This window comes from Macrotis lagotis, chromosome 4 (assembly GCF_037893015.1).
Source record: "Macrotis lagotis isolate mMagLag1 chromosome 4, bilby.v1.9.chrom.fasta, whole genome shotgun sequence".
NCBI classification, from domain to species: domain Eukaryota; kingdom Metazoa; phylum Chordata; class Mammalia; order Peramelemorphia; family Peramelidae; genus Macrotis; species Macrotis lagotis.
The window spans coordinates 212,035,281-212,056,713 of record NC_133661.1 but is presented as its reverse complement, the minus strand read 5'-3'; positions in this window follow the sequence as shown (position 1 = coordinate 212,056,713).

The window sequence follows — 21,433 nt, the reverse complement described above, 5'->3', positions numbered from 1 at the left end:
CCTTGACTGTTACTGTTTTTCAATTCTTCTTTCCCCTTTAATGTGAAGCAAGGTAGCAGAGAGAGAAATGTCCTGAGAACCAAGAAGACTTTCCAACACATCCTGGCTCTGGAACCTTGAAAAAAAGTAGCCACCTCTTAATTCTCTAAGTTACTCTCTAAGAAAATAAATTTTGGAGAAGGTTCCACTCCACACTGGAGTTCCTCATCCAGGAGTTTGCTAAAGCAATGAAATTACAGGTCTGGTGTCAGCTAGATGGTCTCATAATGTATGTATGTGAGTGTGTGATTTGAATATGGCCTCACACACTTACTCAGCTGTGTGACACTGGGCAAGTCACTTCATTTCTATCTGCCTCAGTTTCCTCAACTGTAAAAACGTAAATCATAACAGTACTCATCTCACAGTATGGTTGTAAAGCATTCTGAATTGCTATTGGTTTGAGCAACCACAGCTGGACATACTATAACTTGGCACCAACCTAATGATGCCATTTTGATCCTCTCTGAGAACCTACCACGTGCTTAGTACCACCATAAATATTAGCTATTCTTATTAATGTCATTACTATTATTATGAGTAATAATATTACTAGCTATGTGACCCTGAGATAGTCACATAACTTTTGTATGCTTGAGGGTCTCCATTTTAAAAATATCAATAATAGCACCTACCTCCCAGGAGTATTATGAGGCAAACAAGATAATATATGTAAACTATCTGGCACATTTTTATTGTTATGATGTAATATTTGTATAGTATTTGTCTCATTTGTTGGTGTTACTGTTTTTGTTGTTATTCAGTCATTTCAGTATTCTTGTCTGACTCTTCATGACCCCCATGAAACATAATGTCTATGGGTCTTTCTTGGCAAAGATTCTGGAATGGTTTGACAATTCCTTCTCCAACAGATTAAGGCAAACAGTGGTTAAGTGACTTGCCCAGGGTGACACAGCTAATAAGTATCTGAGATCAGATTTGACCTCTCTAACTCCAGGCCTAGTGTTCTATCCACTGAGCCACCTAGGTGCTTCCATCTGGCCCATAATAAGGTACTTAATAAATTATAGTTCCTTCTTTCTTATCACTACCCTCTATCTTTCTCTTAGAAGTAGGATATAAAAAAAAAGAAATTTTGTTATTAGTATACAGTTAATTGAATTCTAGCTTACTAAAACTGGTCTATAACTACTCTAATTCTCCAGTTTTTGGTTTGTGCTCAGTAGATACAATCATTCAAGTTCTGCACATTTAATAATTTCTTCCTAGTCTGCTGGATAATATAATAAGGACTTTTCACTGTCATTTATATCAAAATTGTATATGCCACCATATATTACTTCAAGACAAGACATGTAGTGACCTGACAGCTACTCACCTAATCAGCATGTGTCGGCTGAAGCAGCTAGGCAGGAATAGTTAAGGTGACTGCCAATTTCTTTGTGGCCTCAGATTGGTTCAGTCGTTTCTCCACCCTTGACTTTCATTTCCCAGATTGATCACCAGAGAGAGCTGGGTTCACTCCCTTAAGTGGATGCACCCAGCATTGCTAAGAGCCCGGGGTCAAGCCAGCTTGGCTGTAATTTAGCTCTCCTATTTACTTATACTGTTTCATGACCCAGCCATGGATGAGAATTCTAAAGCCCTTCAAAACATTTTTCAATGGCCTATTAACATATATCAGTGAGGCTTATCTGTATGTGGAGGTATTCATATGGAACAGACAAACATGTAAAGGAGAAAGTCCCAGATGTTTCCTAAGGGTCAAAACAAAAACACAAGACCCAAAGCTGAATTCAGGGCTGTGCTTCAAAGAAGAAATATATGCCTATCCCACCTACATTAAATGAGACAGGTGGCCTAGACTAACAATAACCCCTGACAACATGAGGAAGGCCTTTAAAAGAGCAGGGGGGGTGAATTGGAGGGGATCCCCATTAGTTTCCTGGGTAAAAAACAAACTGAGCTGAGCTAAATGTTTCAGAAAGGATGAGAACTGGGGAGATAAGTAACTACACTGGGATTCAAGTAATCAGACTCAAAAGTATGAGAGAGGAAAAGGACAGCTAACAGCAATTTAGTTTTTAAAAATTAGAATCAAAATCTTTAGGTTTTAAAGGGTTGTGAATTCAATATGAGTACACAATGATAAGAGACCATGTAAATCACCGGGTTATACTGAAAGATAGGGGGTGTGCATATGGTACCCAGGATTACAGGAGTGACATTCTAGTGTACTCTGCCTTGGATGGCTCATATGTAGTCTATTGTGTTGAGTTCTAAACTCTACATTTAGGAAGAATGTTGATAAGGTAGAGAATATACAAATGAGGACTAGCAGCATGGTGACAAGCCCTGACTTCATGTCTATGAGGACTAGTTGAAGGAATTGGAAATGTTAAGCATGCAGAAAATAAAATACAAGAGTTATTCCCTATTATTTTGAAAAGCTACCAAGAGGGAAAAAAGATTAAAGTTTTCATGCTTGGCCTAGAGGGCCATTATCTGTCTAGCCTCAGGAAGAGGTTCCCAAAACAATGTTTTTAAACCAAGCTTTGCAAGTCATTGATGAAGATCTAGATTTCTTAGGATTTTAATGTTCAAAACATAATGATGGGGACAGCTAGGTGGCGCAGTAGATAGAGCACTGGCCCTGGAGTACCTGAGGAGTACCTGAGTTCAAATCCAGCCTCAGACACTTAATAATTACCTAGTTGTGTGGCCTTGGGCAAGTCACTTAACCCCATTTCCCTTGCAAAAATCCTAAAAAAAACCCATAATGATGTGTATATTTCACTTCTAACATGACCTAATATTTGTGACATGCAATAAATATTAGACTTCATTTCATTAGTGTCTTATCAAGGAAAAAAGGCACTTCCTCCAAGTATGCAAAAGACAGAAAGAAAGGTCCCAAGCATATCCAAAATATTCATAACAGCATTTTTATTAATACAGGCTACTTACAAGAAATAAAATGGGTGCCCATCAATTGGGGAATGGCTAACCAGGTTGTGGTATTTGAAAGTAATAAAATATTAATGTGCAGTAAAAAAAGGATAAATATGAGAAATCTTAGAGAAACATGGGAAGATGTTTATGAATTGATGCAGTTTTTTAAAAAGTGACACCAAAAGACAAAGCAGATTATGACTAGAATAATGTAAAATAAAGAAACTGAGTTTTGAATAATTATAAAAAGTAATCATGGTCCCAGAAAACAGATAAAGAATTTTATCTCCTACCTCTCACGGTAGAGTCAGGGGACTTCTTTCCATAAAGTCTGGTGATTAAGAATAGGAAGTTAGTGGTCAAGTCAATACTACTGAAGCTTATTTCACTTCTACACAAAATTTTCAATTATTTGCCTTGATAAAAAAAAATAAAAGTAGGGACCATTGAACCAAAAAATATTCTTTACATTTGATGCCCAGACAAAGACAAGTGAGTGCAATGAAATAGCATATTCATCACTGAACAAAGCAAAATGACATGATAGCATTTCTCAACATAATTAGGGATCGACATAGCAAGTGGATATTTGTAGACCTGGCAAGAAGGCTATGAGCTCAGCATCCTAAGCAGAGCTCAGGTCTCCAAAGTACTACAACTGCCTACTTAATCTCTGTCTTCTGGCTCATGGCACCTCAGATCACCTTCATATTTTTGCCATATTAATTTTCTTTTTCATAGGTATGATCCAACCATTCCACTACTTCAACTATACATAACTATATATGTATATATATAATATATATATATACTTTTAACTATATATAAGTATAATATAATACTGACTCACCATAAGATATGATCAAAATGAAGAATTTAGAGAAGCAAGAGAAGTCTTATAGGAAAAGATGCAGTATAAAATAAGCAGAACCAAAAAAATCAATATGCAGGTCTATCACAATGTAATATGAGACAAATACTTGAAACTAAATGCTAAGTAATTATAATGAACAAACTTGACTCCAAAGAAAAGATGAAAAAATTCTTTTCTCTCTTTCTTGCAGAATTGGGACTGGGGGGCACTATGTTGTAGAAAATTGCCAGTACTGTAGACTTAATATATATATGTATATATATATATATATATATATATATACATATATATATATATATATATATATATATATATATATATATAGGTTAATTTTTGCCAAATTGTTTTTTTCCTTCCTTCTCTTTCTCATTTTTATTGTTGCTACAAGAATAACACTGCCTAGGGGAGGAATAGATTCAAAAATGAAGATAAAACAAAAGATAGCAATCTGCAATACTCAAATAGATGTATGAACTTAGCAGACTTGAAATTCCCTCCAACAATACAAATGACAATTCATCCATGTCTGCCCTTTCTATGCAACTCTTGTCAATGCCCTCCCATAAATCCGTCACAGGGGTACCATCCACCACTCTGGAGCTCTCCCTTGCTGTCTTCTGACTTCAAAGTAGAGCACTCTGGCTCCCACTATTCTCCTTCTCCTTTGATACATATTCATCTCATCTTGTCTTCCTTCTATAGTATAATTCCGTACTGACATTTTCAGCCCCTATTAAGAATTTCTCATGTCCCTCTCCATTGAATGGTTGGATACTCATTTTTTTCAATTTTTCAAAAAAGATAAAAAAAATAAAAAAGACATACTCTGGATAGTGAAGAGAAAGACAATCCCAGGTCCCAGAAGTAGCAATAACTGGCACATTCAAGATACACTAAGTATACCACTGTAACCGTAACTTAAGTTTCATGTCTATGAGAGTGGAAACAAAAACCTTCAGGAACTCCAATGAACTTTGATGAAACTTAGGAAACACTGATTCTAACTGATAACTGAAAGCTACAACAGCAAATTGGATAAAACAAATTGAAAAAAAAGGGAAAGTGCTGGGATTCCAGTCAGAGAAAATATTACTAAGCCCTAACTGTCGAAAGAATACTGCTATTTTATCTTAGTAATCTTGATCTATTGCTAAAATTGATTTTACCCTGAAGCTTTCTATTAGGGCAGTTGTGTTCAGGCGTTGTCTGGAGGTTTCCTTCTGCCCTACATATTGAGAGAGTTTTAAAGTCATTTTTGCTCCATTAAACCATTTCTCCCATCCCTCCAAACATACTAGTTCGGAGTCTTTCTGAATGGTAGCTTTCATTGAATGGTCAAGATAGCCACAGCTCAAGTCTCTGTGACTCATCATTTAGCTAGATGGAGCAGTGAATAGAGCACCAGCCCTGGGGTGAGGAGGACCTGAGTTCAAATGTGATATGACTCTTAATAATTGCCTAGCTGTGTGACATTGGGCAAATCACTTAACCCCATTGCCTTAAATCAACAATTGTTTTTTAAAGAGTGTAAATAGCAATTGTTTTTTGTTCTGGTCAGAAACTCTGAGGATCTTCCCCTTCCAGATTGATCTTTGGATAGTAAATTGAGTCATCTTTTATCATTGAATGGGTGTGATCTCAGACAAACTGAGACCTGGGAAAGTCTTTAATTAGAAAGGTCAAGGTCACCAACTACATCCTGGGCCATTGCCAATGGTCTTGACCTTTGTCTTGTCACTGAACTTCAATGACTCTGGAGGAAAGAGTCAGTTTAACCACTTTGTGCGACTCTACCCCACTCATATCCAGTCTGGCTCAAGTTCATACATCACCCTCATGATGTCATTGGTGGAGACCAAAGGATGTATAACAACTTTCCCAAATCCTCACACCACTTCTTCATCAACAGAGGCTGATAGACCACTTGCTTTACTTCCAAGCACAAGTATCATACACTACTACCTACTTCCCAGTGGATATGTGCTCCACTCAATACCATAGGTTGCTGCACAGTTATGCCAAGTTTTCTATGACTCTTAGTGAGCCTATCACATCTGTATTCCCTAGTTCTCCCCCCTCTTGTGGATAATAGTACTCTATTCCATATCTTAAGTTCTTGATGTATGTGGCTATATCCAGATAGATTCTTGGTTAAGGCCCTAGAAAACTGCCCTTTTCGTTCATGAATTTCAATGGAATTCAATCACAATAAAAATATAACTTTATTCAATACCTTAACCATCTAAAAACAGGAATAAAATCATCTAAGAATAGAAATAAAACTAAAAAAGCAATCAGTGTGGGCTGGAAACAATAGACCCTTCCCAAGAACATAGCACAAGTGTTCAGATTAAAAACTGCTCAATCTACTCCTCTACTTCCCCTTTGTAGGAAGGAGGGAAAGATCCTCATCATTCATAGAGAATAGCCTAAGTACTAAAATTCTCAGCTGGATCCTACCCACAAGCAGTTTCCCATTGTTCTTTAGTCATCTCTCTAACAGAAGGTACAGGACTCCTCTGCCTTCCTTTACACCAGGAAGTCTACAAATGTTGTCCAGTTGGCAATTCCTTTACAAATAGTATGAATGGAAGAATTTTAATATGGCATGAGCTATTCAGTCCTCTTAATCCTGACCAGATCACTAGAAGGAAGCAAAGACATCTCTTAACTGATGCTATTTCATAACCTCCTTTCTTTTCCTTCATTTTTTTTCCTTGAAAAGTCCTATCTTCCCAGCAACTTGCCTCTTGTAAATCTTCTTTAAACCATGGTCCACCATATTCACTTCTACTTCTCTACTCTTGGACAATTAACAAAAACTAGGAAGACAGTCTAACAAAGGCATTTTCCTGAGGTTAAATCCCTTCTTCTCTTTTGCCCTAATGAGGCAAAGAAAGGAAGAGTTTATATGTACATTGGTTCCTCTCAAAGAGACCTACTATGGAGCCAGGTGATCTCAGAGTCAAATTCAGTCTTATATCCATTTAACACCATACTGGGTCTTCAGAAACAATGTTTCCCAGTTTCCACATCCTTCTGTGGTCATTCACCATGTTCATTAAATTTCTTCTTAGAGATCCATTTCTATTCACCTGGGCTCTATGTTCTGAAGGTTATTCAGAAAACAATTTCTCAGAAAAATCTCTTTTTCTCTTCAAAACACCCAATTCTTTCTTGTACCTTACCAGGTCATAATGACCGAGGGACTGCTTGAAGTGATAGTATTTGATGTCCTTAGTCTAAATCCCTCTTCCAGATGTACCCCTACAAAAAATAGTAGGTTTAGCATGACTGGGAAGAGATAACCTAGTATATTCATAGGGACAACAATATTTTTCCAAGAACAAAGTCTTGACCAAGGAAAAATTATAAATAATGGAATTTATCTTCAATTGAGAAAAATTTTATGGGTTTATTTATTTATTCTTTTACATTGATCAATAGATTTAGATCAATAGTTTTAGAAGAAATATCACTTTACATTCCATTCAAAGTACTTTGCAGATTTGAGGCTTTTAAAATTTTTTTGGTTTGCTTTTTTGGGGGGGTGAGGCAATGGGGTTAATGGACTTGACCAAGATTGCACAGCTAGCAAGTATCAAGTGTTATTAGAACTCAAGTCCTCATGACTCTAGGGCCAGTGCTCTATTCACTGTGTTGGGTTATTTTTTTAACATAAATTTTGTTTCTGCTTATCATTTGGTACAATAATAATAATAATAATAATAATATTTTAGTTTACCCTGGAGTTCAATAAATTAGGGTGGACTGTTCTAGTTTTTTTATTTATAATTTGATTTGATGCAAATTCCAGTGAAGCATGTTTTTATAACACCTTGGGGTTTATATTTATATAATCTTGAAGTTCTAATCTAAGTGGTAATGAAACAACTCAATATTATCTGAATGTTGCATTGAGAACACATTTGTTCCCTGAAAATTTACTTTGATAGTTACCTTACTTGCCTTCTATTACAAAAATAAAACTTAAACACAGGAAGGGATTAGGGAATAGCAAGAGGAGTAATATAAAGAAAGAGGTAGAAAAAAAAATTATAGTGTCTCAGTGAAAGAAATGTTGGATTTTGGTCCCAAGCACTATTCAAGTAATAGCAGTTCCTGTTCCATTGGCTATTTCTAATAGTCTAAGGATAAGAATTGTTAGGGCCCTTAACACTGATTTACACTCAGGGATATGCTAGAATCAATCCAATCCTTCATGAAAATTAATGGTTAAATTTTCAGTATGTCCATTTATATACCTCAAAAATTTGCAAAAGTTACAAATTAGGGTTTTCTTTATAATTTTGTTGATTGTTTTGACCCAATAAAGTGATTGAAAAATCAATTAACTAATTAATAATGCAGATTAAATTTAAGAATATATCCTAGAACATTTTTTTTTTCCTGGAAAGATTTTTAAATACTTACTAGTATGCCCTTCATAACCCTCGTAGCTTAGGGAAAGTCTCTGCCATGATTCAGACATACAAAACATTGTGGAAATATGTAAATCACTCTTGAGTTGAGATGATTTTCTCAGAATAAGGAGAAATTCACATTCCATTTTACATCCAGAAAAGGAACTATTCTGATTAAATTGGGGCACCTGGGGTTATGCCCTATAGTGATGAAAGTTAGAGAGTGTTAAGAGCATTCTTTTGGCAGCAAAGAAACCACTGAACTTAGCACCTAGTTAACAAGCATAATTAGTTTTAAATGAAAGCTACCAGATGGTAATCTTTACCTTTACCCAACTGTCCCACTGACATGACCCTTGTGATGTCATTGGTCCTCTCCCAATGGAATATAACAATACCCCATAGAAACTGATTCCCACCACATACCCCAAACTATGCTGGAAATGCCTAACCATTTTACAGAATTTCTGCTCCAAAACTGCACACAACTCCAATTAAATTTGTCTTAAAAACAAATTTAAGTGTACATGAATCTGCCCTGAGAATGTTAAACTAATTTGTTCGATAAAACTCTGATATTGAGTTTTAAGCAAGTCACAAAAGTGTTGACAGAATAGTGCTTCCACATAAATGCTTGACTAACTTTATATTTTTCCCTTGTGGGAATGATCCTGATAATAACCATACTTCTCCATTAGAAGTTATCAAGTTTATTTCTACAGCACAAGCTCGTGAACTAAATGATATTCTAACCAAGTTTGTACACTTAAGTTTGCAAAGCAAACTCACAAATATACCTCCATCATGGTATAATCTAAGCACTCTTGAACCTGAGTTCAGAACCTGCTTCAGCCACTTACACTTGTATGACTATTCTGAGCTGAATTTGATTCAGGCTAGAGTTCCAGTAATTTGAATTCTGTATTGGAAGGAAATGAAACACCCATAGCTCATTCAATATTTAACAAAAAGAGATTAGCTTAAACATGGCTTAGAAGGATATTCAAGAGGGATAAGCAAGGTTGATTCAATTGCAATCTCCAATTGCAATCTACCAGTCAAAACTCTTATCTGAGAGTCCCTTCAAGCCCTTCCCAAATGCTTTGTAATTAGAAAATGGGGAACTAAAGTCAATAGCCTGAGCATCCTCAGTTCCCTGAACCAATCAAATCTGAATAATACCTTATAAGGAAAAACTAGACTGAACCTGCATAAGGGGAAAGGTAGTACTGCTACCACAGTGACCTTGAGTAAGTCACTTAACTTTTCAGCCTTGTTTTCAGACTAGATAACTTTTAGGGTCCCTTTCAGCTCCAAATCTATTACTCAATAATTCTTATTTACCAGAAATGGAACTTTTGGAAACTGCTGTTTTTACCTCAGAGATTATTTTTATGCCTCCACTTATCATACAATCCTTTGTTTTGTAAATCTCCAATGTATATAATCATGCAGGATTGCTTATTAAAACAATCTGCATTAGAGTTTTATTCCCACTTGTTGGTCAGTTGTTTTCAGTCAGGTCCAAATTTTTGTAACCTAATTTAGGGTTTTCTTGGCAAAGATACTGGAGTGGATGCAATTTCCTTTGGAAACTGAGGCAAAAAGGTTAAGTGAATTACCTAGGATCACACGGCTTCTAAGTGTCTAAGTCCAGATTTGAAACTCAGGAAGATGATTCTTTTGGACTTCAGGCCTGTCATGCTATCCACTATACCATAAGAAGTACCTTATCTAAACTCTTCCTCTCTTCCAGGACCTAGCAATCTAAACAAAACAGAAACCTAATTCATGTTTCTTGATTTCACTTTACCCATGAAAGAACAAGTTTCCTGAATTATTAGGGTGGTCCTAAATAACTAAAAGAACCTTTCTATTCACTGCCTCTTTAAGAATCCCTTTTCTCTTATCATTTCTGGCTTTTACTGAAACCAGATGGTAAAACCAAGACTGGAACAGCCCTTGGTGTCCAGAAGGAGGTGAGTCTGGCCAAAGGATTGTCATTCCTGTCAAGAATGAGAGTTAAAAAGCATTTTTGTATGGCTAATCATCAGTAGTATTTAGCGTCTACATTTGCCATTTATGCAATGTGTCAGAATGAAGAGCCCATCCACACTCCAGATGAAGCCATATTGGCAAGAAATGTGTTTCAACATCCTTCAACTATGAGATGAGCAAATCTTCATGGTTGGTTCCAGAAGCAAATGACATTACAGGGTAAGGTACTTGACCTCTTCTTCCCAACTTTTCTATTTATTGATATCTTCATTTATAAAACTGCACATACCTTCCCAGTAAGTTTGCCTCAGAGCACCAAGGAATTCTTTGAAAATGCCTCCCCCAAAAAAAACTGAGGAGTGAAATTAAATACTTTTAAGGGAGAAAATCAACTTGGAATGCATCTTGTCTGGAAAGAAAATCAATATTTAAAAATGTAAAATATTAGTCTTGAATTGGATGGAATCAATCCATTGAAAACCTCATCCATGTTTTAAAAAAAAAAAGTCTTTCTTCTAAGCCTGTGGAGTTGTCTCTCAGGTAAATTATAGCTCGGAAGGTCTAAGTAGCATTATGAATAAAGTCATAAATACTGGGAGCTGAGTTATAAAATCATAGAATATCAAGCTTAGAAAGGACAGAATTTAGGCCACTCTACCTCTGTTATTTTACAAACTAAGAAACAAATTGGAGAGGGAAGGTGCATACCTGAAATCATCTAGCTAATTAAAAAGTCAAGAGATAAAATTGGAAGCGAAGTCTCCTGACTCATTTCACCATTCCTCCCACCACAGAATAGAACTCTAGAAAAGGAAGAGAACTTAAGATTTTTTTTAATATATCAAGCTGTTTAACTATCATGTCTTATATAGGAAACAAGGTGGGTCTATTAATTCATGGAGGACTAGATAATGAGCAAATAATAATTGCAACATAAGGTTACTAAAAAGAATTGCATTTCTAAGCTCTTGCCCTTGGGGCTGAAGTACCAAAGCAAATATAATTCAATAAAACTAGATTTTAAAACATAGCATAAAAATATTTTAAATTTATAAATCTTGACTACTGTACTGAATGTTTGAATATGTTTTCAGTTAGACATTATTGCTTATTATCACAATCACTTTTCAAGTCAGATATTTTAAGTTTAATGTAATTGAAATTTTGTAAAAAATAGAATCTCATGATATCAATATTATTTCTGATAATGATGAATGTTAATTATGTCTCAGTAAAGATTCTAATTTACAATTCATAGTTTATGTACAAAACATATCTAGGCCAAAATTTGAGGTACTATGCTTAATGTTACATATATGTTCCAATTAATGTAAAGAAAATGATTCAAGAAAATGCAGAGACTCCTTCATTTGAACTGGTGAGATTTGAAAAGAATGATGGGGATCAATAAAACAAGATTCATTGGGTTTGCATTTGTACTTCCTTTTTCATTTTTTAGTTTTCTGGTTCCCCCTCTAATATTTTGGAAAGCTATTCTCTTAAACAAACTCAAGATTTTCACAAATAATTCCCATCTTACTCTCCTGATCTCCCATCTCCAAAACATTTTTTTAAAAAAAGAGGACAAAAAATTATAAGGAAACAAATATCTTTACAAGTGAACTTTGGTTATTAGCATATCCTGTCCAAAAGATTGACACTCTTCAAAATGATAAATATACACTCTGAGAAATTTTTCCTTTTTGTTTGTTTTTCTACAATCATATTAAACCTGGTTAGCCTGTGACAAAACATAAGAATAGTAATGTAGCATTTAGGTTAAAAAACAAAAGCCACAGGATGGATCCATAGTATGAGGTAGAGGTTTGCACACATTTTAAAGAGGATCTAGGTTTATTATGACAAGTCTTTGGATTGGTCAGTTGGGTCATCCTGGAAGCCAAACTCATTGGAGAAAAGCTTTCTCCACCCCCACATTAGTTGTTAAGTCAACCAATCAGATAAAGGACAGTTTTTGAGTAGATATGGCAAATACCACTCCATCCATTTAAAGGAACATGCTTCCCTTTTTTTACCCTTTGTTTAGTTAAATGAGAGATACTTCATTTTAGTCTGGTTTTCCATATAGGAAGGTGAATTGTTTGATTCTTTTCAGACTGCAGCATACTGTAAATTATTTTTATAGACTCCTGGGATTTTTCAAATTAGTCTAGTATTTGAAATATTTCTATTCACTAATTTAATACTCAGCCATCCCATTAAGGAACTGACTTTAGCCTTAAGAGAGTTCTCTAGTTTTTCATCTTCCAGATAATAGAAAAAAAGATAGTTTCTTATTCCAAGAGTCTCTCCAGAAAAGAAAATTTAGAAATTTATGTCATTTTTTCCTTCCCCAGTTTTTATGAAGAAAATATTACATTGTAGCTTTTTAAAAAAACTAAAGATAACATGTAAAACTACATTTATGTCATAAAACCATGTATCACAGATTTCCTTACACTTGGCTCCGGTTTTTACTGCCTCAGATGAAATCCTAGGACACCGAATGATAGGGTTAAGAAAATGGGGAGGGGGGGGGGAGAAATCCATTTGAAAGAAATCATGAGTATTTAGAGTTTCTTTTACCAAGAGTTTGGTGACATCTAGTGGAAATAGCATTTAGCCAACTGTCCAAAATATTTTTCCAAAATATCCTCTTTGCAGAAGAACGAAATTAAGAAGAATGAAAAGGATATTTAACAAGAGTATCATGGAAAGTCCATTAGAAAGAAGGCATTTTGTACTTTCAGAACATATTCCTGTGAAGAGAGAATCAGTGAGGATGGAAAGAGCTGCCATCTAAGCAAATAATAAATAAAACAAAGAACTTTGCTGTGATATATTTTACATGGCAGAATATTAGAACAAATTTAATTCAGCAAGAAGATATATATATATATATATACATATATATATATATATGTATTACTCTTTGTTATAAAAAATGACTCTCTGAAAAGAGGAAAGACAAATTGGGAAGTGTAAGTAACATAAAAACAAAATAGACAATGTTTTAAAACTATGCCAAAAAAGAAGAGTGGAATGTTGAAATAAAGAGAGAGAGAGAGAGAGAGAGAGAGAGAGAGAGAGAGAGAGAGAGAGAGAAATGACAACTCAGGATATTGGAACAAATTTAATTCAGCAAGTGTGTGTGTGTGTGTGTGTGTGTGTGTGTGTGTGTGTGTGTGAATGGATATGGATATATATGTATGGTATCTCCTTCATTAAATCCCAAATAATAGATGAAAAGATTCAAGCCCTGAAAAGTAAGCTCAAGGTAGAGGAAGTAAGTAACAGAGTTGGAATTTGAACCTAGATCCTCTGACAGTTCCAAATCTAGCTCTCTTTCCATTCTACCACACCATCCATCCATCCATTGAGAGAAACCAGCTGATATGTTGACTAGCATGCTAGAATTGAATTCAAAAAGACTTGGGTTCCAATTCTGCTTCTAACAATTACCAACTTTGTTGGGATTGTGGAGTCACTTAAAAATCTTTGAAATAGGGGCAGTTAAGAGGTGCAGTGAATAGGGTTCCAGTCCTGGAATCAGAAGGATCTGAGTTCAAGTTCTGGCTTCAGACACTTGATACTTGTGTGACCCTGGGTAAGTCACTTAACCCCATTGCCTGGCAAACCAAAAAACAAAGAGAAAAATATTTGAACTGCAGGCAACACTCTAAGAAATCTACTGTTACAGATGGGGCCACAATATGCCTTGGTGGGAAGCTTTTTCATACCAACAAAAATCAAAGATCTTTGATAATTAACATGGTGAATTTGATGATGTGAGATTTGGATGAAAACAGAGCTTATATGAGGTTCTTTCCTACTTTAACTCGAAAAGAAATCCTAATATCTGTCCCAGAAATGTTACATTTGTGTTTATACATAGCTCTGTCCATAGAGTGGGAAAGATGCCCAATGTTGATTGTTTGAGGATTGAGCTCCAAGAGAGCCTAAGATTCAATATAGTCATCTGGTAAACAATCTTATAATTCTTATCTGCCCAATTTCTCATATTGGTTTTCTTTTAAGGTAAAGTTCAAGTAGAAGGAAGTAACTAGCAAACTCCAACATTAAGATGAATGACTTCCACATAACAAAAGGAAAATTAACATATTTAATCAGAATTCCACACTTAATTGGTCAAACTCAAGCTTTAAGGGGAGAAGTGCAAACAGAGATAAAGAAACAATAATAATAATCAGGAAATTTCAAATTTAAAAGAGAGACCAGCTGGTGCTGAGACCTATCTAAATTACAGTAATAATGAGGGTTAGGCCTAGAGGTTTATGGAACACTTATATGAAAAGATCCAATGCTTTTAAACTGGAGTCCAAGAACTTGTTTTATATACATGTGTGCATATATAATAAACATACATAATATATACTAATATATATATACATACATATATATAGCAATACCTGATTTCCTTTGTAATCCAATGCATATATGCATTTACAAATATTATTCTGAGTTTAATACCAAAAGGGTCCATGATGCAAAAAAAAAACAAAAAATTAAGAATCTCTTATCTAGATAAAACACCATTAAGAGAGAATGATCTGATTAAAAATTACTTGATGTAAAAACAAAATATCAAAAATGTGTTGAAAATCAAAGTGTGGACATGAGCATGATGTAATTTAAAATCTGAGCCAAATTTTTCTCCCTTCTATGCAGAGGTGGAGGTCAGACTTTTTGGACATACTGGTGAGTTTTGCTGAACTATTTTTCTTTTTTACTCTTTGTTATAAAGAATGACTCTGAAAAGAGGAAGGACAAATTGGGAAGTGTAAGTAACATAAAAACAAAATAGATAATTTTTTAAAACTATGCCAAAAAAAGAAGAGTGGAATGTTGAAATAAAATTCTATAAAATTCAACCTGAGATGATAGAAAATTCAGAATTTTTTTAAACAAATTCTACAATGTAGTTGAATTATAGTGTTTATTTTCTTGTTAAACAAAAATGATAAGTCCCATTTCCATAGAACTTTCAAGCCTACAAAGAGTATTCCTCTCAACAATCCTGTGAGGCAGGTGGTACAAATATTATTTATTATTCCCATTTTAAAGATGAAGAAACAGAGTCAGCAACGTTTTGACTTAATCATCACATAGTAATAAATGACAGGGTTGGGACCTGAATCCAAGTCTTATTCCAAGGTCATTGTTTCTCCCTACCTAGAATAAATAAAAAATTTACTGAATTATATCCTTTGTATCATAACATATAATTATCCCACTCTCCCAATTGACTTTGCCTATGTAGGCACTACCTAGAGTAATACTATAAAGATCAAAAACATTAGTATCTTTGATGGAAAATGTATCAAAGAATGTCACAACTTGTATGTCTATGTGTCTGTGTGTCTGTTATGTATTTGTGCTTGGGTAAGTCTGTGGGCTTTTTGTTTTTGTTTTGTTTTGTTTTCCTTTTACAAATAATACTTGCTAAGTTTCTAGAACTGACATACATTTTTTTAAAATATGCTATATTCTTCTAGTTCAACAACTGACTTTAAGGTACTCTTTTATTTCATTCTGGAGAATATGTCGCTTGTGTGTGAGAGACAGGTGGCAGCAGGGTTGCCATGGCAATTGCCTGTCACTAATGATAGGAGAGTAATTACTGCAGCAAATTTCCACATTGCTGTTCAGCTCACAAGCCTGCCTTGCCCCCTCTCCACAGGGGGCTTAACCCTTCCACCTTCCCCCACTCACAAAATTCCATCATTTTTTCATAGGCTCTGACTGGGGAGCCTCTAGCCTTGACTGCAATGAGAAAGGTAAAAACCTGCCTTCTCTGAGGTTTATGGGAAGATGATTCACAGAGATGGGGGGAAGCAGCTCCACCGATGAGATGCACATTTTTCTCCTCTTCAGAACAGTCTAAACTTGTTTTTGCCTTAATTAAAGTTTGCAGAAAATAAGCCCCAAGTATAACACATTCATGGATCAAGTTCAACAATTGTTTGCTTGAATATCCACATGTGGTTAATTACTAGATGCTAAGAATGAAAGAAACAATATTTTTAAACTTATTTATAAACCCATAAATCCAAGTGTTCAGTATTATTTACAAATTATTCTAGGTCAGTTAAAAGGTGTTTAGGTGACTGGAGTTATGTTTAACATCTAAGGGAAAATATGCTCTTAAAAAAAAACACCTTCCTTTGTATATTGGTATTCAGTGAACTTAAAAGGACTATTTGGGGGCTTACCTTGAGTTCCTATTAAAAGGGAAAAAAAATTTTCTATTCCTAATAGTCCATAGACTACTGGCAGATAAACCTTGTTAAATAGACACACATACACACACACACACACACACACACACACACACACACACACACACACAGTCAAAACTAGTTGTGATGATGCAAGGTAAAAAGCATAATGCTGAAAATCAACACAACACACATTTGGGCTCTCATTTCTATTCACCAGTAAACCTAGGCTCAAAATATTTCCCTTCCCATTAAGTTCCCTGTTGAAATGCAACCTTTAATTTATTGGGCTCTGGGATGATTGCTCCCCAGGAGTTGTTCTAATAAACAGGAAGTCTAATGACGGTACTAGGGTTTGGTGCATAAGTATCTTTCTTGTCCGATTTTGTCTTATGTTTACAACATAAACCTATATGTAGAAAAGACAGGATTTTGCTTCCTAAAGATGTAACAGTCTCCATAAAAACATGTCTCTTATTCCTTGGAGAATAAGATGCCAGGAAGTCTGTTGTTGCATCCCTAGATTCTGGGTTGATGGCTGGTGGTGAGCATGGCTCTGTTGGAATTTTCTTCAATGGCAAGAATAGCTGGGAAGGAAAATAACCCTCTCACTTCTTTACTCATCTATATTTTTAAAATAAGTGATTATTAAGTAGAGAAACATCCTGTAAGAGTCTAATTACATAATTTACTGATAATCCCAAATAAGAGGAAAAGGGCAAAAATAAGAAATACTTCTCAACCTGAAAGTGGCTGTGGGCATTAGGGAGAATGAAGCACCCTGACCCCTCCACTGTAATGATCAGAGGTCTAAAAAACCCTTCCAAAAACAGATTGAGGGTTCAACTCAAATCTACCATAACACTGAAAGGCAAACAAGCCTCTATTTGAGTTTTTTTTATTTGGGCCTATGGCCTACAGGAAAAAACAAATCAGTTGGGAGATGATTCACTTGCCTTTTAGAATAAGAGTTAATCAAAAATAATTTAATTCAGTAAATACTAAAAAAAGTAAAATGCATAAGTAATTTTCTGTGTTTTAAAAATTAGGAGGCTTGAAGAAACAAAGACTAATTAGATGGGCAGGAAAAAATTTTTAATGGAGGAAAAAAAAGAAAAAGCTCAATGAAAGGAACACATTCAAGAAAAGAAAAGTGATGACAGGAAAAAAACAAGCATGAGGATTGGTACTTTTGAAGTATTAGTTGAGTTAGTGTTAAAGAACATTCTGCTTGAAAACAGAAAGCCCCGGTTCAAGACCCAGGTCTAACTAATATAACTATGATCATTTAGGAATTCAAGTCATCTGTGAATAATAATAATAGTGTAAAGTACTTTTAAGAATTGCTATTAGAGGCAGCTAAGTGGCACAGTGGGTAGGGCACTGGCCCTGGAGTCGGGAGTACCTGAGTTCAAATCTGACCTCAGACACATAATTATTTAGCTATGTGGTCTTGGACAAGCCACTTGACCCCATTTGCCTTGCAAAATTTTTTTTTAAAAGAGTTGTTATTAGGAACTTATGCTGTATTGTATTTTATTTCTTTTGTTAACTATTTCCCAATTAAATTTTCTTCTGAGTCAGCTACACTGGGAGTTTGGGGGTAGCTTGAGCCCCAGGTGGAGAGTTTGACAACTTTACTCTAAAGTGATCTAAGTTTTGCTCTACTGCTTTCCTCTCTCCACCCTGCACTTTTCCTTACTTTGATTATAAGAAATGACTTACTGGGTAAGTAAGGATCATTAAAATCATAGATTTTGACCTGAAAATGATCTTAGAAATCATCAGGCCCGATTCTCTCTTTTATACAGATTAAGTGATTTGCCCATGGTCATACACACAGTTACTAAAAATTGAATCTAGGGGCAGCTAGGTGGCACAGTGGATAAAGCACCAGTCCTGGAGTCAGGAGTACCTGGGTTCAAATCCAACCTCAGACACTTTATAATTACCCAGCCATGTGGCCTTGGGCAAGCCACTTAACCCAGTTTGCCTTACAAAAACCTAAAAAAAAAAAAAAAAAAAAGAATTGAATCTGAACCTGAGTCATTTTGATTCCACTTGTAGCACCCTGATAATGTAAAAATAAATGATATTGATAAAAAATAAGATTTTTTTTTTAAAAAATAAAATGAACCAATGATAAAGCAACAGAGTTTCAGACAAAGACAAGCTCTGTCCACCCTGAGATCTGTTTCAAAAAAAATGACCTCCCAGAGGTCATCAAGTTCAACCCCTTCATTTTATAACTTAGGGGTAGTTAGGTGGCACAATGGACAGAGTACCAGCCTTGTAGTCAGGAGGACCAGAGTTCAAATTCAGCCTCAGACACTTGATACTTGCTAGCTATGTGTCCTTAGTCAAGTCACTTAAGCCCATATCCCCTCAAAAAAAAAAAATTAAACTAAATTTGACTTCCACATTCCTCCATAGACCAGACTGATTTGGAAACCTTTCCTCAATCAGATCCAATTGGATCTATCCAAGCAGAAAGGTAGTATCTCCAATTCAAAGGAACCACTATTTTCTTTCATTCTAGAGAACCTAATTAAATGAGGCCATCTTTTGAGGCAGACTTAGCTTTCCATATCAAAGGTAGGGCAGACTTGCCTTGAACTAGATTCATCTGCCTTTCTAGTTCCTGAACTTGCTCTGAAAAACGTCCAGTCCATCTCAACAATAATCTTAGGCAATTGTTTAATCTCTCTGCCCCTGTTTCCTTGTCTCTTTAATGAAGGGTTTGGATTAGGTGTATGGTCTTAGATTTAGAGGTGGAAAGGATCCTAGAGGTCATCGAGTCCACTCCCTTCATTTTATAAATGAGGAAAGTGAAGCCCAATTAAGTAACTTGCCATGGGTAATCCAGGAAATAGAACCATGAGGCAAAATCAAATCCTACAAACTTGAATCCAGTTATACAAAGATGACTTTAAGGCTCCCCTTCCATATCTAAAATCAACAAAAGATCTCTAATACCTCTTCTCTAACTTTCCCCAAAGAAAAATCCATTTTGTTGTTGTTTATAGTCGTTTTAATCATGTCAGACTCTATGACTCCATTTGGAGTTTTCTTGGCAAGGATACTGGAGGTCCATTTTACTGATGAAGAAACTGAGGCAAACAGGGTTAAGTGACTTTCAAAATGTCACACAGCTAGTAAGTGTCTGAAGTCAGATTAGAATTTAGAAAGATGAGTCTTCTTGACTTCAGGTCTGACATTCTATCCATTTTGCCACCTCACTGCTCCTAGGATCTATTTTATCCTAGACAAACCTCATATCAGTACACTTCTCTCTTTTCTCTCTGTTCCTTAACCTCAGACCTACTCTCATTTCCAGGAATTAGGCCCTAGACTGAGGGCACTTAAATACTTTCCATTAAGCATTTGAAGACTATGATAAGTAAATTCTTTAAGTACCTTTTTAAAGTTCAAACTCTAGAACCTATACATTTGACTTCTGTCTTTGTTCTGCTTCTGATCCTGCTCACATCCACCATATATTTATGATGTCTGCTCCTCAGACTTTGACTTTGATTTTATTAATCCTCGGTAACTCTTAGCATGTCCATTTTCAGTGTTTGTAGACCATAAGAGATCACCAGAAAAACACCAAGCCTCTGATCTCAGGCTCTACCTACTTTGGGCAGGTGATTCACCACCACCCTCATTTACAACTGATATTCTTCTCCATCATTGGCATAAAGTTTTCTTTAATTGTACATTTGATTCAAAAAGGTTTTCAATTAATTATTACATTTAGTCTAAATGTACCCAAAAAAGAAAGCTAAAAGAAAAACTGTTTGCAAGTTAGGATTTACATAATTTCTTTAGCTCTTGTCTAAGTTTTCTCTGCTTGTAGCCACAGGTAAGGAAGTATTTTGGATAAAACAAAATGAAATCTATTCATGTTGACCTTCCACTTAAAAAATAATTACCAAGACTTATAGTATAAATCTAATAACTGAATGCTTTAACATCTTTTAAAAAAAATTATTTTATCTCCATCCTTATTGTGTCTCAAGTGAACTTTCTAAAAGCAGAAAGGTTAATTTATGGCTTTTGAAGCATGAGTCAGTAGACCTGATGAATCACTTATTTTTTTTCTTCATAGACAGCCTTCACATTATCACAGATTTCATTAGAAGCACATTCTACTCTCCTGGCTTTCACAAAAAAAAGTATGCATATTTTCTAGTATCCTTTATGTAACTATATATTTACATAAATATATACATTGCCTGCTGCCAATTAGTATGCATTTATGCAAGATGCCCAGTAACCTTGATGATGAGTGAAAGCACCATCAGCAAGTGAAAAGATTCCTGGGAAATGAAAGGAAATCTCAACAAGTATTTAACTTAAGTGTAGGTGGAAGAGACTCATTATTGGCCTGGCTTGTTGCCTTGTTCTGTTTGAAACCTTGATTAAAGAAATAACAAACATGGAATGCTAATTAAACTGTTTGACCAATTTCAATAAACAAGCAGGTTTAATTTGGGGAGAGAGAAGAAGAGTGGGGAGAGAGAAGTGGCCCCCATCCTCCCCACCTCACCTCCCAGCTCTGTTCTTCCTCTCACTGCATCAGTTCTCTGCTTTCCTACTAGGAAAGTTCAGGTCCCAGAAGGACTCCAGATCAGCAGGGTAGCTGATTCTAGGGGAAAGAAAGAGAGAAAATGTGTAAACTTGGTGAAGCTCATGACGAGCTCCAGCTTGAGAGCTTCCCGGAGGCCGCAAGCCTGTGATTGCAGTCTGTCCAGCTCACGGACTGTCACCTAGCGCGGCATGTTGTAGGTTGTGAAGAAATGTGTTTAAATATAAATAGTCTTGACTAGCTTGAGCAAGTAAAACTGCTCCTTTAGTTCAGTGCACACACAGCTCAGGGGCCAGTGTCCTAAGCTTACCAGCTGTATCTCCCCATCAGATGAAAGTCAGCAATAATAGTGTTG